We start from the raw sequence: 25,267 nt of genomic DNA, 5'->3' as shown, positions 1-25,267 counted from the left end.
TTTGATTTCCTGTCCTTGCCTTTTTAAGTGGTGCATTGTGAAATTTTTATTGCTTAAAAACCTCAGCTTTGGCCGGCTAAGAACTTGGTTATATTCAACTGGACGTATAAGAGAATTTGAGTACCTTTATCTGCACTTTTTAAAAAAAAAATACAGTATTTAATGTGATTTAAACTGTGTTGAAGGAATATTTAACTCAAGTGGGAGTTATTCTGCTCTTTAGTAACTTGAACTGAAGCTAGTGTGTTATTTGCTAGTAATTACAGGTGTGGGGTAGCCACATTCTTTGATTTCCTGTCCTTGCCTTTTTAAGTGGTGCATTGTGAAATTTTTATTGCATAAAAACCTCAGCTTTGGCCAGCTAAGAACTTGGTTATATTCAACTGGACATATAAGAGAATTTAAGTACCTTTATCTGCACTTTTTAAAAAAATACAGTATTTAATTTGATTTAAACTGTGTTGAAGGAATATTTAACTCAAGTGGGAGTTATTCTGCTCTTTAGTAACTTGAACTGAAGCTAGTGTGTTATTTGCTAGTAATTACATGTGTGGGGGTAGCCACATTCTTTGATTTCCTGTCCTTGCCTTTTTAAGTGGTGCATTGTGAAATTTTTATTGCTTAAAAAACTCAGCTTTGGCCAGCTAAGAACTTGGTTATATTCAACTGGACGTATAAGAGAATTTAAGTACCTTTATCTGCACTTTTTTTAAAAAAAATACAGTATTTAATTTTATTTAAACTGTGCTGAAGGAATATTTAACTCAAGTGGGAGTTGTTCTGCTCTTTAGTAACTTGAACTGAAGCTAGTGTGTTATTTGCTAGTAATTACAGGTGTGGGGGTAGCCACATTCTTTGATTTCCTGTCCTTGCCTTTTTAAGTGGTGCATTGTGAAATTTTTATTGCTTAAAAACCTCAGCTTTGGCCAGCTAAGAACTTGGTTATATTCAACTGGACGTATAAGAGAATTTAAGTACCTTTATCTGCACTTTTAAAAAAAAATACAGTATTTAATTTGATTTAAACTGTGTTGAAGGAATTTTTAACTCAAGTGGGAGTTATTCTGCTCTTTAGCAACTTGAACTGAAGCTAGTGTGTTATTTGCTAGTAATTACAGGTGTGGGGGTAGCCACATTCTTTGATTTCCTGTCCTTGCCTTTTTAAGTGGTGCATTGTGAAATTTTTATTGCTTAAAAACCTCAGCTTTGGCCAGCTAAAAACTTGGTTATATTCAACTAGACGTATAAGAGAATTTAAGTACCTTTATCTGCACTTTTTTAAAAAAATACAGTATTTAATTTGATATAAACTGTGTTGAAGGAATATTTAACTCAAGTGGGAGTTATTCTGCTCTTTAGTAACTTGAACTGAAGTTAGTGTGTTATTTGCTAGTAATTACAGGTGTGGGGGTAGCCACATTCTTTGATTTCCTGTCCTTGCCTTTTTAAGTGGTGCATTGTGAAATTTTTATTGCTTAAAAACCTCAGCTTTGGCCAGCTAAGAACTTGGTTATATTCAACTGGACGTATAAGAGAATTTAAGTACCTTTATCTGCACTTTTTAAAAAAAAAATACAGTATTAAATGTGATTTAAACTGTGTTGAAGGAATATTTAACTCAAGTGGGAGTTATTCTGCTCTTTAGTAACTTGAACTGAAGCTAGTGTGTTATTTGCTAGTAATTACAGGTGTGGGGGTAGCCACATTCTTTGATTTCCTGTCCTTGCCTTTTTAAGTGGTGCATTGTGAAATTGTTATTGCTTAAAAACCTCAGCTTTGGCCAGCTAAAAACTTGGTTATATTCAACTAGACGTATAAGAGAATTTAAGTACCTTTATCTGCACTTTTTTTTTTAAATACAGTATTTAATTTGATTTAAACTGTGTTGAAGGAATATTTAACTCAAGTGGGAGTTATTCTGCTCTTTAGTAACTTGAACTGAAGCTAGTGTGTTATTTGCTAGTAATTACAGGTGTGGGGGTAGCCACATTCTTTGATTTCCTGTCCTTGCCTTTTTAAGTGGTGCATTGTGAAATTTTTATTGCTTAAAAACCTCAGCTTTGGCCAGCTAAGAACTTGGTTATATTTAACTGGATGTATAAGAGAATTTAAGTACCTTTATCTGCACTTTTTTTAAAAAAAATACAGTATTTAATTTGATTTAAACTGTGTTGAAGGAATATTTAACTCAAGTGGGAGTTATTCTGCTCTTTAGTAACTTGAACTGATGCTAGTGTGTTATTTGCTAGTAATTACAGGTGTGGGGGTAGCCACATTCTTTGATTTCCTGTCCTTGCCTTTTTAAGTGGTGCATTGTGAAATTTTTATTGCTTAAAACCTCAGCTTTGGCCAGCTAAGAACTTGGTTATATTCAACTGGACGTATAAGAGAATTTAAGTACCTTTATCTACACTTTTTAAAAAAAAAAAATACAGTATTTAATTTGATTTAAACTGTGTTAAAGGAATATTTAACTCAAGTGGGAGTTATTCTGCTCTTTAGTAACTTGAACTGAAGCTAGTGTGTTATTTGCTAGTAATTACAGGTGTGGGGGTAGCCACATTCTTTGATTTCCTGTCCTTGCCTTTTTAAGTGGTGCATTGTGAAATTTTTATTGCTTAAAAACCTCAGCTTTGGCCAGCTAAGAACTTGGTTATATTCAACTGGACGTATAAGAGAATTTAAGTACCTTTATCTGCACTTTTTTAAAAAAATACAGTATTTAATTTGATTTAAATTGTGTTGAAGGAATATTTAACTCAAGTGGGAGTTGTTCTGCTCTTTAGTAACTTGAACTGAAGCTAGTGTGTTATTTGCTAGTAATTACAGGTGTGGGGGTAGCCACATTCTTTGATTTCCTGTCCTTGCCTTTTTAAGTGGTGCATTGTGAAATTTTTATTGCTTAAAAACCTCAGCTTTGGCCAGCTAAGAACTTGGTTGTATTCAACTGGACGTATAAGAGAATTTGAGTACCTTTATCTGCATTTTTTAAAAAAAAAAATACAGTATTTAATTTGATTTAAACTGTGTTGAAGGAATATTTAACTCAAGTGGGAGTTATTCTGCTCTTCAGTTATTCCCACCCACCCTCCCTGTTTTTGTTTTGGTGTTAATCTTAGTGGCCTTGAAACTGCCCGCCCCTCAGCCTGCCTCTGGGCCCATCTCATTTGCTTACTCAACTGAGTGCAGTGAGATCATATTCTGATTTCAGGCACTCCTGCTGTGTACAAAGAGAGCATCTGGGAAACATACAAAAAACTTATTTCCTGCCTTTCCTGTTAGTGGTATAGACTATTTGTAGGCTTTTGAGCCCCCAAGCCCTTCTGTGTTTGAGGGAAGCCTTCTAGCTTGTTTTTTTTTTCTTATAACTAACCAGTTTTCTAGTTTCAGCACTCAAATCTGTTTCTTTGATCTCAGCACTTCTTCTTCTTCTTCTTTCGGCTTTATCCCGGTTAGGGGTTGCCACAGCGGATCACCTGTCCGCACATTGAATGGCAGTGGAGTTTTACGGTGTCGAGTTGCCAGCCCGGCGCCCAACCTTCCACAGAAGGCACACTCACACGCACACCTAGGGCCAATTTAGAGTGTCCAATCCACCTGCAGCATGTCTTTGGGATGTGGGAGGAAACCAGAGCACCCGGAGGAAACCCACGCGACCACAGGGAGGACATGCAGACTCCGCACAGAAGGCACCCCAGCTGAGGATCGAACCGGAGAACCTCTTGCTGTGAGGCGCAATGCTAACCACTGCACCACCGTGGCCGCCCTATATTTGATCTCAGCACTTGTTCAGATAAAAAAAAAAAAAAAAAAAAAAGTGTTATCTGCTTTTACTGTACTTGTGTTTCTACCTACTTCATTTTACTTTTGCATCATCTTAAAAATACTCAATTGTATTTATTAATTTATTACTGCTTGGTGTAACTCATTCTAAGCCTTTTGGTTTAAACACTTGGGCTTCGGACCAGTTGTTTTGCACTGAGAGGGTTTGTGGTCTGCACTGTTGTGGCAGAACAGGTAGCTTACATCCTTCTAGGTTGGGAACTGCTGATTGAGGGCTCAGTGTCTGTTGTTCTAAAAGTGTATTAATTCTGGTTTAAGCACTTGGGCTTTCAGGCCAGTTATTTTACATTAAGAGGGTTCGTGGTCTGCACTCTTGTGGGAGGAGAGGCTGGACTCTGCCCTTCTGAGCTGGGAATTTCTGGTTAAAGGCTTATAGTGCATGCATATCTGAACTGCTTCTTACGAAGTTGGTGCGCCTTGTTTGCTGTGGCATAGACTGGATTCGGGCCTGCTGGATCTAGCTTTGTTTGTGTAACTTGAGCACTAATCCAGACATTCTCTAAAGTATTCAATTGTATTTATTACTGCTTGGTTGTAACTTGATTAAAGTGTAGCTATCATTCTAAGTCTTTTGGATTAAGCACTTGGGCTTCAGACCAGTTGTTTTACATTAGGAAGGTTTGCGGCAAGCACTGTGGTGGCAGGACAGGTAGCTTTCATCCTTCTAAGTTGGGAACTGCTGATTGAGAGCCCAGTGTCCAAGGGCATTAGTTCTGGTTTAGGCACTTGGGCTTCAGGCCAGTTATTTTACATTAAGAAGGTTCGTGGTCTGCACTCTTGTGGGAGAAGAGGCTGGACTCTGCCCTTCTGAGCTGGGAATTTCTGGTTAAGGGTTTATAGTGCCTGAATATTTGAACTGCATCTTACTGAAATTGGTACACCTTGTTTGCTCTAGCATAGACTAGATCCAGGCCTGCTGAATCTAGCTTTGTTTATATGCTTGTTGTTTGTTTGCTTGTTATTTCCCTGGAAGCTAATTCCACCTAATACGTGGCTTCTCAGCGCTTCTGTGGATCACTAGTGATATCTGCATTGCTTACTGTACTAGTTCCTTGTTTCACTTGAAAGAAAGTTACTGTTTGTCGTTTTTGCATTTAGTTACTTGTAACACATTGCACTCAAGTTACCTGGCACTTGCTCACTAAAGCAATTATATAAGTCAGCACTAAAACTTAAAAGCACTACACCCTCACTCCCCACTGGCCCTTGTTTTCAATTATTAAGGAATTCCCAATATTATTCTAGCATGTCCAAAGGTCAGTTGTCAATCTCCTCTCCGGTCCAGCTGGTGAATCTGGGAATCTTGAGGCAATGTTATAACTGCCTCATGTACACAGACAACCCTCTCCTCCTCCCACATAACACAAATACTTGCGAGAGATGCAGCTATTTAGCCAAACTGGAGGCTGAGCTCTCTCAACTCAGGACTGGCAAGACCAGACAGGAGGAGAAGGCAACTACACACACCATAAAACCAGCCTCACATAATGCTACCACACCACTGAATTAAACACATAAACACACAAAGACATACTCGGAGGCTCTGAGTAAAAATTTACCTAAACAGCAGAGGCCTCCAAAGCAGACATCCAAACAACTGCTACCTCAAGACACCCCACAAGCAACACATAAACCACAAAAGCAGTGTGCAAAGCAGTCACAGCCCTTAAGGCCAAATACAACACCAAACATACTTGTCATAGGTGACTCCATAGTCAGACACACTGACGTCCCACTCACCAGGCTGAACAAGGAGAGGGTCACAGTAAGCTGCCTATCGGGCGCTAGAATCCGCCACATAACACAAGCACTCTGGTCACTCCACGGCAAGTACAAATATGACACAGTCATTGTCCATGCTGATGTGAACGACCTGAGATGTACCTCCCTGGACTATATGAAAAGAGACATAGATGAGCTCTCTGATTATGTAGCCCAGGCAGGTATGACCCTGACCCTGAGCAGTATCCTTCCTTCACCAAGAATGATGCCACAATATAGAGACAAGGTGATCAGCTTTTAACAATTGGCTTAATGTCTGGTGTCATTCAAAGGGGATCCAGTGTCTGTCTGCCTGGGATGACATGCTTGACAAGCCACGCTGCTTCACAAGGGACGGCTTGCACCTGTCACCCCTGGGATTCCGTATATTGGCTAAGGCTCTTGCCACCGCCATAGTGCCTTTTTTAGGCAAGGCTCAAATTCTAAACCTACCACCCTAGAAAACAAAAATGGGAAGAAACTGAGGGTAATGCTGCTCAATGCCAGAAGTCTAAATCTCAAAATGCATGCACTCGAGGCCCTTCTCAGTATGGAGAACATCGATGTCTGTGCTGTAACTGAAACCTGGTTCAAGGCTCCTGAGAGCACCTCGGCACTATTAGGTTTTACCTCATATCATGCGTTCTGGCCCCGAAACCCGGACCACACCACAAAAGGAGGGGGTGTATCCATATTCATAAAGGATACCCACACCTCCAGGTTGGTGGCAACGCACGAAGCTTTGGAAACCATCCAGGTGCAACTAACCATAGGAAAAACTGCTCTACAAATTGTAGCATGCTACAGGCCACCCTCTCAAACTCAGGAACCCCACACAGCCTTCCTGAAGACACTGGAGGGTATAAATGTATCTCCAAACACCATCATATTGGGTGACTTCAACTACCCGAATATAGACTGGGAACATTACTCAAGCCCTAACTTTCTAGCCCAATGGTTCCTGGAGTTCATAAATTCAAATGCCATGGAACAGCTAGTCACTGTTCCCACAAGAGGAGAAAATATACTAGATTTCATTATCACAAACATGGGGACAAAATGCTCCACACCAGAAGTATATCCCTCATTGTTGAGATCTGATCATAAACTAATCTCACTGGAAATCCACATCCCGCCCCCACCCCAAACAAAAAAGACCACAGTGAAGAACTTCTCTAAAGCAAACTTCACACTACTCAAGACTGGTGTGGTATCCTTCAAGGCCCCTGAGCTAGTGGAAACCACAACCAAAGCTGCAGAAGCCCTTACAAATGCCTTCTATGAACACCTCCAGGACTGCATGGATCAGGCAATCCCAAATAAAACCAAGACTCTTTCCACAAAGGGCAAACGTCCAGTCTGGTGGACCCCAGCCATTAACAAACTTTACAATAAGAGGAGAAAGCTATTACATGATAGAACAAAATCCATAAAAGGGAAGTCACCCCTGATCATTATTAGTAAAAAAATACGAGCACTCATAAAATCAACTAAGGTCAATTTTGAGAGAAAAATTGCCATGGATTCAAAGGACAATCATAAGGCCCTTTTCAGCTATGTTAGGAACCTGGGTGAAAACTCCCAGATATGCTCAGAATTAGTCCAAAATGATACAAAAATCACTGAACCCACAGACATTGCCAACATACTGGCAGACAGGTTCAGTGCAAACTTCACCCCCCTCTCCCCCCCTAAAGGAGAGATAACTATCCCAGCAACAGCAGAGTGTAGCCTCCCGGACATCTCAAATGTGCAGGTGAAAGATGCTCTCTCTAAAGCTAAAAACACAGCATCAATGGGACCGGATGGTGTCCCCGGCTGTGTGCTACACGAGCTAAATGAGGAATTAAACCCACACATAAGGCAGCTGTTTAATCTCAGCCTTACCACAGGATACGTGCCCAAGGAGTGGCGTACGGCAACTGTGGTCCCACTCCACAAAGGCGGTGCCTCTACGGACCCTGGTAATTACCGCCCCATAAGCTTAACAAGTCTAGTCTGCAAAGCTATGGAGAGGATCATAATGGAGCTCATAAACAAAGATATAGGGGACTTGCAGACATTGGACCTGACCCAGTTTGGCTTAGTCAAGGGCAGATCATGCCTTTTGAACTTGGTCGACTTCTTCGAAACAGTCACCAAGGCCATTGATGAGGGAAAGGCAGTCCATACAGCCTACCTTGACCTTGCAAAGGCCTTCGACACAATACCCCACTCGGGTATTGTAGAAAAACTTACCAGCTTAAATGTAAACCCATATGTCACAAGATGGGTTGCAAACTGGCTTAAGGACAGAACCCACAGGGTTAGAGTTGCTGGCGCTATGTCAGACTCCAAGCTGGTCACAAGTGGTGTCCCACAGGGCTCGGACCTTGGCCCCCTAGTGTTCGGCATCTACATCTCAGAAGTACAGGCCAACATGGGAGGACTTTGGCTGACAAAGTTTGCAGATGACTGCAAACTGGGCGCCATAGTGGAAAGTGCATCGGACACGGATATCCTTCAGAAGGGACTCACGGAAACAGATAGCTGGTGCCAGAGCCATGGCCTGAAGTTAAACGCCAAAAAATGTATAGTCATACCCTTCAGGAAAAACAAGGTAACCCCAAGCTACCATATAGGTGGCAGTCCACTAAGCACAGAAGAGGTTATCAGGGACCTGGGGACCCAGGTTGACAGTGGCCTTTCTTTTGACACTCACGTTGCTAAACTGGTTAGAAAGACCTTCTACATTGCCCACCTGATCATGAAGGGATTCACATCCAGATCTGGTGAGGTCATTGTTCCCCTGTACTCTTCACTTATCAGACCAATGATCGAGTACAATGCCCCATTCGGGATGTATCTCACCCGACATCTGCAGCAATTGGAGAGACCCCAAAAGTTCCTCACCAAAAGGATAAAGGGACTCCAAAATCTGTCATATGCTGCCAGATTGAAGAGACTCCAGCTCTATTCAGTTGCATACTGTCTGCTCAGAGGTAACATGTGCCTGACATACAAGGCCATGTCCAACCCGGAATTAATGGACATGCTCCACCTCAAAAAATCCAAATCCACCAAAACCACTAGAGCAAGCAACTTAAACCTTAGCACGGATATAAATAGGACATGCTGGAGGGATAGATTTATCACTCAGAGGCTCCCTATGCTGTGGAATAAAATCCTGATCCATGTGAGGCAGAGCACCTCGCTGGCTCTGTTCAAGAGAAATCTTGACCTGTGGATGGGAGATCGTAGGTTTATCCCGGGAATCATCTCTGTGTCACTGCTGGACAGAGGCACAACAAACTAATGGGCACAGTATTTTTTCATATAAGGGGTGGCGTAAGCCACAAAAATTTGGGCTAGGCTTATGCCTATGCCTTAGGGCAGATAGCCTAGTATAAACCTATGAACCTATGAACCTAAGCATTGTCGCCTCACAGTAAGACATTGTCCTGTTCAATTCTCAGCTAGAGCGTCTTCTGTGTGGAGACATGCGTGAATGGGTGTACCTTTGTTGAAGGTTGTGTGTCATGGCTGGCAACTTGGAACGTAAAAATCAACTGTCAATCATTAGTGGATCGGAGTTCCACTGTGGCAACCCCTAACTGGGAAAAGCCAAAAGACACAACAACATAGACAGACAGGGTAGTATGTGATAAAGCTTCATTAAGATGATACATTCTGGCTTACTTTTCATTTAAAAAAAATAAGTTGTGGACAGAATTTGAAGCTCATAGCAGACAAAATAATAGTTCCCAATCAAAAAAAGTTTTTTGCAGGTATGCAAGACATTTCTGAGAACCATAACATACAAAGAGCAAGACATATAATTCTTTGGCTAGGCATGTTGACTCAAACAGAACAGATAGTTTAAAGTTGCACTGCCTGCAGTTATTAATTCAAAGGAAAAGATGTTGTTCAGCTTTGTCATCACAAACCCACCAGGAACCAAGAAACAAACAGATGAAAATGAAGATGCCACCAGCCAGATGAAGGAAAACAGATTTTGTTGTTACTCACACAAAATATTTAGTGCTTTCATCCAATGTATAACAAACAGAATTCATCAGATTCTAAACAATAGTAAATCACATTTTGTTTAAATAGTTCAATATTGTCCCTGAAGCAGAGTAGACACTGTTTTTTTCTAGTTCACTGAGAAGGCGCATATCTCATGGTGCAGATTATTATTCCAAGTTCCCTGAAATAATCAGCTGACTGATAAAACAAGTTCAAGAATGATTAGTGCATTAAGGTCTAGACTTTTACAGTATTAAATATCTGATATTCACATATTTAACAATGGTCCTCAATAAATAAATAAACAAGGGATTTAGAAGATGTGTGCTAGATTTGGAATTCAGACATTTAATGCCCAGTCCATACTCTCTGCAGTCCAACATACAAGTGGAATTAACTATTCAAACATTGGGTAATCTAATAAGAAAAAATCTCTATCGCAAATTATTGGGCTTGTCATCTCTCAATTTTGAACTCTAAGAATACTCCTATGCTGGGACTCAGGCTCTCAATATTTCATCAGTTACTAGACAGAGTATTAAAGTGAAGAGTACCCACTTTAACAGTATTACTGTTGCATGAAAATCAGCACAAAGTAAAACAATTGCTGGAAGGAATCAATGCAGATGTTAATGTCATGAATGAAACTGCAGAGATTTAACATCTACATGCTGAATACATACCAGTAATAAAAAAGGAATGATATGTCTGCAATTTAAAGGTGATGCGTGTGGTATGGCAGCTAGATCAATATCATATTTTTTGAAAAGGTGGAAAACTGCATGGAAAGAATCACAGACATTTGTAAGAGACTGACATATCAAAGTAGAATTTCCATGGGAAGCACAACTAGAATTGGCACAAGCACTGCTAGTGCTATTTAGTACCAAAATAATATACTAATCATCCTAGTACCTCTTCATGGTCTGTTATTCAGATTTACCAGATCAGTAAAATATAAGTATCATCTTTCTTCACATCAGTGACTATACTATTTACCCACTTTTTAAATTCCATCTGCTTTTTTAACAAAATTATTTTATTGTTTTCTAAAAACATGATCTTTGTATCAAAAATAACACAATTGTATAACTGAATAAATTTTGAAGATTGCATAACAGGACAAACTATATACAATACATAAAAAACTTCACAGAGAAAATGCATACTGAATAATAATGACAGTATCATAAAACATGACAATAAAAGTTAATAATACTTGAGCAAGGTAAATCAGTGTTGTAAAAGTTAAATGATTTCAGAAACATACATGTGTCTGCTTAAATAACCAAATTTAGTAGTTAGTTTGTAAGCCCATATGAAATCTAAAAGGGTGGTGAAATACTGCTTTTGCTACTTGCAGTTAATCTAAACTAGGGGGCTGAGGTACAACGACTACAATGATCACTCAAAGGTGTCCCTTGAAATGTGCTGATCTGCTTTGTAGAGAGGAGTGAAATGCCACATTAAATTCTAATGGATCAGCACATCTTTTTGAATAATAACATAATACTTAAATAATTAGACCCTCGCAGGTTAGGCTATGATCTCCCAAGTATAAGATACAAAAAAGAAGTTACACTTTTTCTCAGGCTTATTCCTCTGGAACAACTAATGCCTAATTCATACATGCATGTGCATTGTATAATCATAAAATCATAGCAAGATAAGCAAATAGCCAATTTTGAGAACGCTAACAGATAGAATACACATTTAGATAATGTTTCTGTCCCTACTAAATTGAGTGCTAATGCTCCTACCTCTCGTAAGTTATGAATCAGTATCCTGTGTTTTTTATAAATGTGGAACCTTATTGCTCAGAGAAAAAAATGAACAGGTCACTACTATTCAACAAATCCCATTTGTTACTTTACTCCTAAGCCCTGGCAAAGTTGTAGGAAGTTCCACTTCATTCATCTCCTTCATTAAGGCCGACAAATCTTGTACTAAATGAGATTAGGTTCTCCCCTTTTTAGTACGCACATTTTTGCCAAGCAACGTCACAAGGCAAAGGAGGAATACCTTATTTAGGGTGTAGAAGCATTTTCAGGGTAAACCCAACAAAAGAATAGCTATGGTGAGGGTTTAGCACCATACACATATTTTTGTCAGATAAAAAAAGTTCTGATGAAGTTCCTGTGTTTTGAAATGAAAGAGCTAAAACTGTGGTGAGTAAACATTTGGTTGGGACTTTTGGTGTGGCATTTTTTTTTTTTATTTTCAAGTTTACATAGTAAGCTGTTTTGTGGTTTATTTTATCAGATAAATTCTGTAAATTCATTTCAAACTGCTGTAGTCTAACACACTCCAAAAACACATGCGCAGTCACCCAATTCATATTTGAAGCAACATCTGCACACAGGGGTTGCACAGGAAATATCCTGGCTAATCTAACAGGCAGTTAAAAAAATTATTAGCATTGTTAAGAAAAAACACAATATTTCCAAGTGTGCATTGCCTAAGAGAAGAACAAAACTGTTTCCATTTTTCTTGAAGAAGGGTATAATGCAGATCGTGCCCCCACTGATTATTTACAGTGTGCTATCTTCTCCCCAGCCTTATTTGATATAACGCATTAATCTAAACATTAACAGGATGCTGAGCAAGTTGAACAGTCAGGATCCATTTAATTACTTTATCTATATTCTCCATTCTGGAAGTTACTTGTAGTGGTGCCTTAGCCACTGTGCACAGCCACCATCCTCAATACTAGTAGCATCTCATGGAGAGTCTCTGTCGATGAGTCCAAGCACTGTGGTTTCCTTCTTTTTCTTCTTGTCATTCAAAAAAGTAGCGGCGCAGTGAAAAACACCTTAAGGCAGCACAGAATTTAATACAATAAGCTAGAGTATGCAGCAAATTCAGTTTAATAACCTACAAACAGTGCAAGGCAGTGGAAGTGAGTCAAATCTGGTACCCTGTCTGGAAGTCAGATCTACCATTTTTAATGACACGTATTCAATTCTCTACTTTTAAGAACTACTAGTATTTTGTTTGGATCATATGTCATGGATATAGTATCTGCCATTATTTGTGTGTATTATTCTGCTGCCAAACTTCCTAAAATTATGGATAAATCAACAAAATTATTAATTATATTATTGTTGCTCTGTACAGCATCAGAGAAGTCTCTGTTGGAGTGGCTGCTTTACTATTCATGCACTCCAAAGATATGTTTTGTCTTAACACCATTACTGCTGTTTGGCATTTTTTACTTCTTACAAGCCAAACAAACTAACATAGTAACAGAATGATAATTCTTTAAATGAAGGATCCTTGTATTTTTTATTTATTTATTTTTATTTCCTGTTTTTATGTTCATGTTTGAAGCTCTTAAGCTAATGACTCCAATGAGAGGCTGTAGCAGATTAATAATGTGCATACAGTTTTGTTTTACACAAAATACCAGTGCTTTAAAGGTTATCTTTAACAAATGTTTACACACTAGACCCATGTCCAATTTCATTTTATTTTATTAATTCTCATATTTCTTGTCAGCAGTCTGATTACTGTCTCATGTTAATGTCGCTAGTGCATTTTTAGTTTTCATTGTATAAAGCTTTTTTCACTTTAATTGTATCCAAAAAAGATATTTTGTTGCTGCAGTTTTGTTTTGCATTTATTTTCAACAACATGCAAGTTTTTGATCCTGCTTTTTTTATTCTTAAGCATCTTAGAAGAATGTTATTTTCTATCACAGAACATTCAAGATTTATTAAAAGCAAGACTAAAATTCATGTCTTGTTTTTAGCCACACATTACATGGGGCTTAAATTTCAGTTAGAAAATAATTTATCTTTCTTCTGTACTGCCACAATACCTTCTAAATAGCTCTTTTCTTAGCACTACAACACGTTGCCACTTTAGCTTCACTCACTTGGGCATGCATTAGCACTTATTAAAAATCAAACTATTTCATCCTACCAAACTGTGTTATTGTTGCTGGAATTTAAATCTCTTGTACTGGCCTTAAACAAATTATTTTTAATTCAGGTAGCAACTTAAATACTACAATCTGTAAAAATGGCAAATATGACATATGACGTCATATTAACTAATTTCTCAGGCTTTTAGGGTACATTTTGAACATTACCACATTAATATCTTTCCATGGTTCTCCTTAGCTAAGAAAATCTTATAAAAATGGAAACAATTAAATAGTCTAAGTGAATAATGACCTACCTGAATATCAGGAGAAATGCAAAGTATACTAGAGTCCCTGAAAGAGAGATCATAAAGCATGGTGCAATAATCAAAGAACAGTTGTGCAGATCAGAGTCAAACCAGCTGTCTATAATACCCTCATTTAACTTCACACCACTTGTAAATTACATCTATAAGGGTATGTTTACTAGTCCACATTAAAAAAGATGTAAACAGAATGTAGCCCATCCTTTGCAGGTAGAATAAATGAAGCATAACTGTGCAACTAAGAAATAATTACAAGCTGATTATAACAACAATATAATAATGCTTTCATGGTCTAGTATTTCTAAAGTCATGTCACTCTATGACGGATAATGAGGGAAGCCTTAGCTTTGTAATGAAATGCTTCAAATACAATGAAAAAGATTAGCAACTTTAGAGATCTTCTGAACTCCAAATTCAAACTGGTTGATTGTGTGGGTATGATTCATCACCCTGTTCCCCTGCTGCATTTGAAGGTGCTGCTACTCTTTCCAGTTCAACATCCCCAGACTGAAAACCTGATCATTAAGCCAAAATACTCCTAATGTACTCCAGGGAGCTGTTACCTTACTCAATTTCCTGCATACCTCTGTAGTGCAATCTCATTCTACAACATCTGCTCTTGGATTCTATAACCATTCTTCCATAATTCTATATAAGCAGCAGCTGAAACGGGTCTGTGCTTTCTGTGCTATGTTTCAATGTGCACTGTTTCAGTTAGTAGACAAAGTTTGTTTACTTTCCTTGTTTTTATTTATTTATTTTATTTTACATTTGTTTACTGCGAACGTCTGACTGGACAAGCTGTCTTTTTCAGCAGGGACCCAGGGAGATAAGCTCCACAACAAACATGGCAGAAACACTTACAATGGTGATATAAAGTTTTGTTACACAATAGAACAAATTGTTAGATTATGCATAGAGGTAAAAAAATCACATATAATATTTTGTATAATTTCAGTATTGCGTTTTTTTTCTTTTTTTTTTTTGTAACAACAATACAGAGTATAACGTAACAACAATCAGAAGGATAAATAATTTAGAACAGAATATAGAAGTAGAAATTACTTCTAACAGTTTTTGTAATTTCAGTAACATGCTTTTTTGTAACAACAGTGTTAGCCCTAAACATACAGTGTAAAATGTAACAGCAAAATTGGAGCCTGTTTTGAGGGAACACATCTGAGATATGAATTCAGTGGAGGAAGGTATTTTATAGTAATCTATACAAGGTTAAGGCTGATTAGTTAAAAGGTTGAGTGTTCTTAGCCTGGGCTGCTACAAGATCATAACCAAATTTCGGTTTTACATGAAGACTACTGTCTAACAACTTTAAGATAAGCATTTTTGTAAGTTCAGCCATAATATATGCAAAATGAGTCTGATTATTGGATCCTACACTTGTAGTCATGTTTTTCTTTCACTTCTCTTTCACGCATGGTTAACCAGTCTCATTTAGTTTAGATCAATCCACTTGGTCAGGAATGAACCTCTGGTGACCATATTTTTACTTTTACACCTTTTTTGGAATTCAAATTTTCCACTTACTGAAACATTTGCTAAACAATCACTACTATCCTTAAAACTTTGCATTAATTACCACAATTCAGATGCAATGCTAATAGCCTGCTTTGCATTAGCCAGAGCAAAACTTTGAAAAACTACTCTTAAAACTACATTACATGTTACTTTTGAATGCATTAATTATATTATTATTTTTTTCTCTTTCTGAGCGTGTGTTAATTGTATTTTTTACGGTTTTATTAATGTTTTATTGATGTATGCATGTCTTTCATAAAAGGTTAATTTAAAAATGGATTCTAATTATAAGTAGATAGCCCACATATCTAACTTCTAATGATATGCCTACACAGACTTTTTGGGCAGCTTTCTTAGATAAAACAATGTTCTTAGTCATTGCAAGAAACTAAACAATCAGAATACAGTTATTAGTTAAAAATCACCCTGCTATTACTAAATATCAGTTTTACTGGGACATTTGTCATGATATGATACAGTGGCAGTTAGTGCAGTTAAAATATCACAACCACATTGTGTATAATTCTAATTTCTATGATTTTAACTATACCCAACTTACTACTTCCTCTTACTTCCTTTCTTTGTCTATTATTCTTCATTGCATATACATATAATCCATTTCATATTGATACCTCCATTTAAGATTTACAAATTAATTATGTTTTCAAGTGTTTAAACAGTAATTATTTATTCTGAAGGCCGTGACCTTTTCTGACCTCACACTTGTGTGTAGGACAGGACTGGCTTAGCAAAGTGATATTTCGTATTTCATTCTGGAGAGACACGGATGGCAATTCTGATTTTTCTTTTGTGATCAGGATGCAGTCAGTAAGGCCCTGCTAACTTTGGCAGTTACCTGGCAAATGAGACTTGTTCTTTCGGTTTTTCCCGGTTAGGGGTCGCCACAGCGGAACTTCGGTCCACTAATGATTGGCAGTAGATTTTTACGTGCCGAGTTGCCAGCCCTGACGCACAACCTTCAACAAAGGTATGCCCATTCATGCATGTCTCTACACAGAAGACGCTATAGCTGAGAATCGAACAGGGCAACGTCTATCTGTGAGGTGACAATGCTACCGCAGCACCACCACTACAGTACCTGGCAAATGAGACTACAGCTCTGAAAATCCTACTATATTTAGGATGAAGTTAGAAAGAATAATTTAGCATTATGTCACTACTGATCTTAAATGGAAAACGTGGAAATAAATTCTCATTTTTTTCTAAAATGTTATTAGTGTTTTCCATAATGTGATATAACAAAGTCCCAAACATTTTTTATGAAAGAAAACAAGTATCCTAATTTGTGCACGCAAGTAACATTGCTTGTCCTAATGCACTGCAGATTTTGATATTTTTCTTGTTTGTAAAGCATGAAAAGCCACTTTAAATGTGTTTAACTTTAATAATACTTACTAGGCTGAAAGGATTGGTACTAGTCGTCGGATTTCATCCTATTCTGGCTAGGGCAGAAAAAAAAATAGGAAAAGAGAAATTGAACAGTTTACATTTGGGATTTCAGCTGTAATCTTCTTAAAGACAATTAGTCAGCAACATTGTATCCTAAATGTGTCAAAACAACCCTGCTTATTTGTGTCAGTAACAAAACAGTTTACCTGGATGTTTGAATAGTAGCATATTGTGATTAATGAGATTAGCAACTTCTGTTGTTTAGAAAGGGACACTGAAAGATAATGCTTAATTTCTGACTTCACCCAATGTAGGAAGAGCATGCTTATGTAACTAAGTGCTCTATAATTTATTCTTATTATTACTAATGCTATAAACAATTAAGTATCAGTAAAAAAGCTTATAGAGTTGAAAACAGATTATATGCATAAATTTCCTTCTGGAAGCCGAATAAAGAAGCAGCAATAATAAAGCAGGGACAAAAGATATATATATATATTATTTAAACAACAGTTCACAATGAAATTTAGGTTTGTGGGTTATATTACCCTGTGGGATGGAGTCATAACACAAGGCAAAATCATGTATTCTGACATTATTTTCTTAGACAAAAGCACACAAGCGCTAAACACCACAGCATGATTATATGCTGTGTAATATAGAATAGCAACATTGGCATTTCAAGTACCAGATGTAGAGTAGACTTTATAAAATCATCACTGGGATCCAGGCTCACTGACCAGTCATACATACTGACCTTTCAATAAGTGAGTAACCTAAAAACCGACAGCAAAAGATTACTGTATTTACAGTAAGTTACACTGAAAATTTGAAAGAGAGCTAACTGGCAGGCACTGCATCAATTTCCTGTACGTGAAAAGTAATTTTACAATTTAATTTTAAAGAAAAATAATGTATTTCTTTATTTATGCATTTTAATTTTTTAACTGGTGTAGACACTGATCATAAATGACTAGTTTCAGTCTTAACCCATAGTGTGCAAAACAATAATTTTTAAAGCATTTGTAGTGCGTGGAACACCGTGATTATGTTCAAATTACATCCTAGTTCATTACAGCTATAGCATGAGACCAAACCTTTACAATGTGTGCAGAGTTGCTTAATAGTTGTTAACACCCTCCTCCCAGGGTCTGCACTAAAAGCAGACAGTGCTAACTAGTAAACAGCTGCAGCAGGACAAGAAATTACTTTGTTTTAGCTCCTGATTCTGACTGGTGTCTAACTGTGGTGGTGGTGCTGCGGTAGCACGGTTGCCTCACAGTAAGACGTTGTCCTGTTCGATTCTCAATTAGAGCATCTTCCGTGTGAAAACATGCGTGAATGGGCGTACCTTTGTTTAAGGTTGTGCATCAGGGCCGGCAACTTGGCACGTAAAATCTACTGCCAATCATTAGCGGACCGGAGTTCCGCTGTGGCGACCCCTAACCGGGAAAAGCCGAACGACACAACATTCTGACTGGTGTCTGTAAAGCACACAATGTATTTTGGTTTCCACTGCTTCCCTTACACAGGGAATATGTTCATAGGACCATAGGTTCAGAGGTTCATACTAGGCTATCTGCCCTAGTGCATTTATAAGCCTAGCCAGAGTGTGTTTGGTTTTTGCCACCCATTTTAAATGAATTTTGCTATGCCCTTTTTTCGATGTTAGTATACTGTGCCTCTGTCTAACAGTGACACAGAAGTGATACCCGGGGTAAACCTACTATCTCCCATCCACTCATCAAGATTCCTCTTGAAAAGAGTCAATGAGGGACTCTGCCTAACCTGGACTGGGATTTTATTCCAGAGTGAAGGGAGCCTCTGGGTTATGAATCTGTCCCTCCAGCATGTCCTATTTATTTCAGTGCTGAGGTTCAAGTCTCTCGAGCATGTAGCTTGATGGGATTTGGATTTTCTGAGGTGCAGCATGTCCATTAATTCCGGGTTGGACATGGCTTTATATGTCAGGCACAGATCGCCTCTGAGCAGGCGGTATGCCACTGAGTAGAGCTGGAGTTTCTTTAACCGGGCAGCATATGGCATCTGTATGAGCCCTTTGATCCTCTTGGTGAGGTACTTTTGGGGTCTTTCCAGTTGCTGCAGGTGTCTGGTAAGGTACATCCCAAAAGGGGCATTGTACTCGATTATGGCCCTGATGAGGGATGAGTAAAGAGGCACGATGACCTCCCCTGATCTAGATGTGAATCCCTTCATGATTAGGTGGGCTATATAAAATGGTTTTCTAACCACTTTGGCCACGTGGTTGTCAAATGAGAGATTGCTATCAACTTGGGTCCCCAGGTCCCTAATTACTTTTTCCATACTTAATGGATTACCACCTATGTGGTAATTTGTGGGCACTCTGTTTTTGCCAAAGGGGATGACTATACACTTTTTGGCATTTAGCTTGAGGCCATGGCTCTGGCACCAGTTGTCTGTTTCTATGAGGCCCTTTTGTAGGATGCTTGTGTCGGCTGGAGAGTCGATTATTGCGCCCAGTTTGCAGTCATCTGCAAACTTGGTCAGCCACAGTCCTTCCGTGTTAGCCTGTACCTCTGAGAAATATATACCGAACAAGAGAGGTCTCAGGACTGAGCCTTGTGGGACGCCACTTGTAACTGGTTTGGAGTCTGACATGGCTCCAGCAATTCTAACCATGTGGGTTCTGTCCTTGAGCCAGTTTGTAACCCATCTAGTGACATAGGGGTTTATATTTAAGCTGGTGAGCTTATCTATAATGCCTGAGTGGGGTATTGTATCGAAGGCTTTTGCAAGGTCCAGGTAGGCCGTGTGGACCACCTTCCCCTCGTCAATGGCCTTGGTGACTGTTTCAAAGAAATCAACCAGGTTTAAGAGGCAGGATCTGCCCTTAACAAAGCCGAACTGGGTAGGATCCAGTGTTTGTAGGTCCCCAATATCTTTATTTATGAGTCCATGATGATCCTTTCCATAGCTTTGCAGACCAAGCTAGTTAGGCTTATGGGGCGATAGTTTCCAGGATCTGTTGAGGCACCACCTTTGTGGAGAGGAACCACTGTTGCTGTATGCCACTCTTATATCCTGTAGTAAGGCTGAGATTGAACAGTAGTTTTATGTTTGGGTTTAGTTCTTCTTGGAGTTCATGTAGGACGCAGCCCGGGACACCATCTGGTCTCATTGATGCTGTGTTTTTTGCTTTGGAGAGGGCGGCTCTTACCTGAGCATCTGAGATGTCAGGGGGGCAGCACTCTGCTGGGATAGATATTTGCCCTTTTGGTGGGGAGGGGGGAGATGTTTGCACTGAACCTGTCAGCTAGGATGTTGGCAATGTCTGTGAGTTCTGTGTATTTTTTGTCATTTTGGACTAATTCTGAGCATATCTGGGAACTCCCACCCAGGTTCCTAACATAACTAAAGAAAGCCTTGAGATTATCCTTAGTGTCCTGTGCAATTTTTCTCTCAAAGCTGGCCTTAGACGATTTTATGAGTGCCCGTAGTTTTCTGCTAATACTGATCAGAGATGCCTTCCCTTTTTGGGATTTTGCTCTATCATGTAGTAGCTTCCTCCTTCTATTGTATAGTTTGTTTATGGCTGGAGTCCACCAGACAGGACGCCTAACTTTGGAGGATTGGGTCTTGGTTTTATTTGGGATTGCATGATCCATGCATTCCTGAAGGTGTTCATAGAATGCGTTTATAAAGGATTAATGATGTCAACTACTTTCCAACTGCTTTACAGGCTTTTGAAGTCATCACAACACATCATATTTTGCAATCTTTCTTTTGACTAATTTTCTCCATGCACTACAAAGAATTATAATTGCATCTTCACTCATAACTACATATTATGTGTAAGGAACATGGATGCCAACATTCATCTCTTGAGCTTCTCTCTCAAGGTGGATTTCTTGGTATCCCTGTTTCAAACGTGATCATGATCCTCTGTGTTAAGGATAATACAAATAAAAAGTTAAAACAAAGTAGGATTTATACATTCCTATATATAGTATTTACAGAACTATATATCTACTAATTTGGTGTAACACAAATGATTGGAAGAATTCCACACAAGATCACATAAACATCTGATCAAACAGATTGCGTGAGATGAGAAGGATAATACACTTTAGGTTATCTGACTGAGTAGAATGCAGTTGCATTTTGACAGAGTTTTAAGTTGACCTTTTAGTTGTGACTGGAATATGTGGTAAGAAGACATATGTTTGCAAATTCTGGGGTCTAGAATAGAGTAGGAGCGATCTGTATAATGAATGCATCTTGGATTTGGGGGTAGCAATGGACTTGAGTGACTGAGACTTCAGAGACTATATGATAGAATTTGTCTTGCATGTTTATAGACTGAGGTAGAAAGTGCACGATCATTTAGAGGTCTGAAGATTTGTGAACCAAGCAGGTCAGCTCTTTGCCTGACTGAAACCATTTTACTTTTTCACACTTAAATAGTCATGTTCATATATCAATATATCAGTGAGAGATAATAAGTCAGCAGGTTGCATTTGAGATTGTTTGGATGGCTGTGGCATTTCTTTTAGATGCAATATGTACTATAGGGAGACTATATTCTAACTGCAAGAGCAATATACATTATGGCTGTTATAGTAAACTATGAGATAAAGGAGGATTTTTTTTGGCCCAGAAAAGGAGTAAGTTGATATTTTTAATATGTATACAGAAATGCAGATGAAAAGCGAGTGGGGGGGTCTGTCAAGATTCCAAGATATTTCAATAGATAAGCATGCTATAGTCCAGATATCTGTTCAGCTATGACCTGGGACAGTGATACAAAGAAAATGTCAATCCTGTTTGGGTTCCACTCTTCCAAAGGACAGAGGTTTAAGCTTCAACTAGACAAAATATACCAGTAAAAGCCTTAACCAGATTTAAAAAAAAACTAACAAAAGCATTTTTATAAGAGGGCAAGCACCCTGGAATCTTGTATGTGGATGGCTTGGCCATACCCCTTTATTTAATGTACTAACTGAATGGTTAAATACAAAAACAATTCAGACTAATGTCAGCACACAAATCTAAATTCAACCAGCAGTACCTCCCCATGGAGGGAAATAATTAATGCTTTAATGATTTTGGGAAGTTTCCTCAATGAACTGAAATCCCATACACTTTACATTCAACCTTGAGTAAGGAAGACACATAGCCCTTAGAGTGCATGTGTCTGTCTGTCTGTCTGTGTTTATGCACAGTCCTGCAACAGTGCATGTGTAAGAGATACAAGTTAATAATGCATTCCATCAATATATGTTACTCTATCCTCGGGATTCATAAAGAGCCCCAGTGCTGGCAGAAACAGTGGTGAAAAAAGGTAGTGCACATATCTGGGATTTAGAGACATGTTAGCTGCAATAAAAAAGACCTAATTATCTGCTAATTTGCATGTCTTTGAATCACCCTTAACTACTGCTAGTTTGTTTGTTTGTGTCTTTCGGCTTTTCCCGGTTAGGGGTCACCACAGCAGAACTCCAGTCCGCTAATGATTGGTAGTTGATTTTACGTGCCGAGTTACCAGCCCTGATGCACAACCTTCAACGAAGGTACACCCATTCACGCATGTCTCCACGCAAAAGATGCTCTAGCTGAGAATCGAACCAGACAGCGTCTCTCTGTGAGGCGACAACGCTACCGCAGCACCACCACCACGGATAAACCTGCACTAGTTAATACTGATGGTCCATGCATCATGTTGGCATAGGCACCCCCACCATTCACACAGACAGATGCACACACATGCACAAATTCAAAAGCATACACCCCCACATACACACATACACATATATACAGACACACACAGATACACACACACACACACACACACACACACACACACACACACACACACACACACACACACACACATTGACATATCTCATGATTCCTTTTATGCTTTCTCTATTACCTTTTAATTGACTCAAAGTTACATTTCAGAAATTCTCCTGGTGTCATCTAGTGTTCCTCCTGGCTTTGCCCTGAAGCTGCCTCCCACATGGATACACACATGGTCCCTTTCAACTGTACTTTTTTTTACAGCACACCTGCAGAATGTTTGTATTTTAGCCTCATAATTTTCTTCTGTTCCTTATAAAATCTGAGGTTTTCTGGCAAACCATTGAGGACCGCAGTATGGAAATAATGACAGTCATTTGAATTTCAGACTTCGTATCCTTCAATAACTGCATGCTAATGCAAAAGCTGTTATTCTAACAACTTTCTAAATTTAGAATAGAGCTAATCAAAACCTGTTGATGATTTTGGGTCTTTCTTACTACACTATTAGTTTTAGTTTTGTCAAGATTTCTTGTGCTGCAAGGTAGTGAGGTATACTTATAGTTGATCTGCCCATATCTCTCGACCTCATCCATTTCCAAGGAAGATGCATTGCTAATTATCATATGCCCCTCCTGTCAAATGTTTTATTGGCATGTAGCATGGTTACAGAGACAGCCCACTGCTGCACTGCATGTCTTCATGTTAAAGCAGGACAGTAGGGCTGTCTCTGATTATGAAATGGCTACCATGAGGTGGACACCTTGTGTATACTTCACTGGAACTTTTCTGAATTGTCCCTCCTATTTCAATGACTGTATCCATTCCTAACATTTGTGATGCTTTTGTTTGTTGTACCTGCCATATAGCTTGGCTCATAACTGTAAAGTCTCCCTGGACCAGTTCATCTGTGAGGTTAACAAACAAATAAATTAAAATAAGAGAACTATATAAAAAAAATAAAAGGTTAATTGTGCTCATTATTCCAATGGCGTATTCTGCCATCATCATCATCATCCACCTCATTTTTCCATTTTTTACACGGGGTCAGGGTGTCACATCATATCTCTATTGATTCATTGGCACTCTTCTGTCTCCTTCAACAATCATGCCTTACTGTCAGATATCTTCTCTCACACAGTCTATCCATCTTTTGATGGACGTCCTCATTCCCTCTTGCTTTCCTTCTGTCTGTTCAAAATCTATTCACCAGATTGTAATCTATACCATGTGACCATCTCTGTAATTGGAACTACTTTGGCATTTGCTCTGATGTCCTCATTTCTTTGTCTGTCTCACAGTGTGCGTACTACCACCCATCTTAGGCACTTCAACTCATCACCTCTAGCTTCCTCAACTGCACCTCCTTTACTGTCCAGGTTTATGGGCAATATACTAGTACTGGTTGCACCGCTGTTTTGAATACCTTACTTTTCTGTTTCTTTGGCATTCTTTCGTCATACATTACACCTGATGCTATATTATCAGCTGGCAACAGTCCCTCTGATATTAGCTTTGACCTCTTTATTCAGACTACCCATCTCCTCAACCACCCCTCCCTGATACTTGAAGCTGTTAACCTGTCTCACTGTTTTCACTTCTATTTAAATTCTCTGCTTATTCTTATGTCCCCATTTTCTGCCATTACAACTGTCTCATCTCTACACAGTTTCATCCCATGTACCTTCAGTTTTGCACTTCTTCTTGCTGCAATGCCACATCATCTATGCACAGCAATGTTGTTGATCTGTCTCCTCTGACCTGTTTGCTAATGTAGCCCATCACCAGTATGAACAGCAGTAGGCATAAAGGTGATACTGATGCACACACGCACTCCCATTCCCACTGGTAAACCTCTGTGAGTCTGAAAACAGTTTTTGCTTGAGTGACTGGGTTCTTGTGCATAGCCTGTAGTAATTCTACTAATGTGTTTGGGACTTTAAACCTTTGCAGAACTACCTATATCAGATTTCTTGGGAACTTGCCATATGATTTCTTCAAGTTTAGGACTGCATAGCATGACATTTCCTTCATCTCTAGCTTTTTCTTAGCTATCTGTCTCACTACAAACATCAGGTCAGTTGTGCTGTGTCCTTATCTGAGTCTAAACTGTTCATCTCCCATCCTACTTTCTAGTACTCCGTATATTAATTGATCAATCATGCAGTGTGATGGGAGTTTGATGCTTCTGTACTGCTCGCAGTTGTGAATGTCTGCTTTGTTCTTCTACCAGAATTACTATGCTTATTCTACAGTCATTTGGGATACACCTTTCTCTCCATACTGCTTCTCATTTGCTCAGGAACCATTTCTCTCGTATCTTCCCCAGCATCTTGATAACATCTGCTGTAACCTCATCTCAGTCTGCAAACTTTCCCCTGCCTTCATTTTCCTCAGTGCTGCTCTTACTTCTTCTAGAGTGGACTCCTCTTCTTTATCCTTCATTGTAGGCTGTATATGAAGCATTACAGCTTCTGTGGGATGTTCCCCATTAATAAGCTGCTGGAAGTGCTCCTTCCATCAACCATTAATGTCTCGTGGACTTGTGAGTAGGTTGTTGCCTGCATCCCTATAAAAGGTATCTGATGACTGTCTACTTTATCTTCTTGTTTTTGCCTTGGAAACTGATAGAGTTTCTATATCCATCTACCGAGTCACTTTCCAGAAGCTAGTAGAGTGCCTGTGATGCCTTGTTCTTTGCTATTGCAACTGTTCTCTCAGCCTCTTTGCTAGCCAA

The sequence above is a fragment of the Protopterus annectens genome, chromosome 1.part0 (assembly GCF_019279795.1).
Source record: "Protopterus annectens isolate FY-2018-M chromosome 1.part0, PAN1.0, whole genome shotgun sequence".
Classification (NCBI taxonomy): domain Eukaryota; kingdom Metazoa; phylum Chordata; order Ceratodontiformes; family Protopteridae; genus Protopterus; species Protopterus annectens.
Note: the sequence above shows the minus strand (reverse complement) of the source record.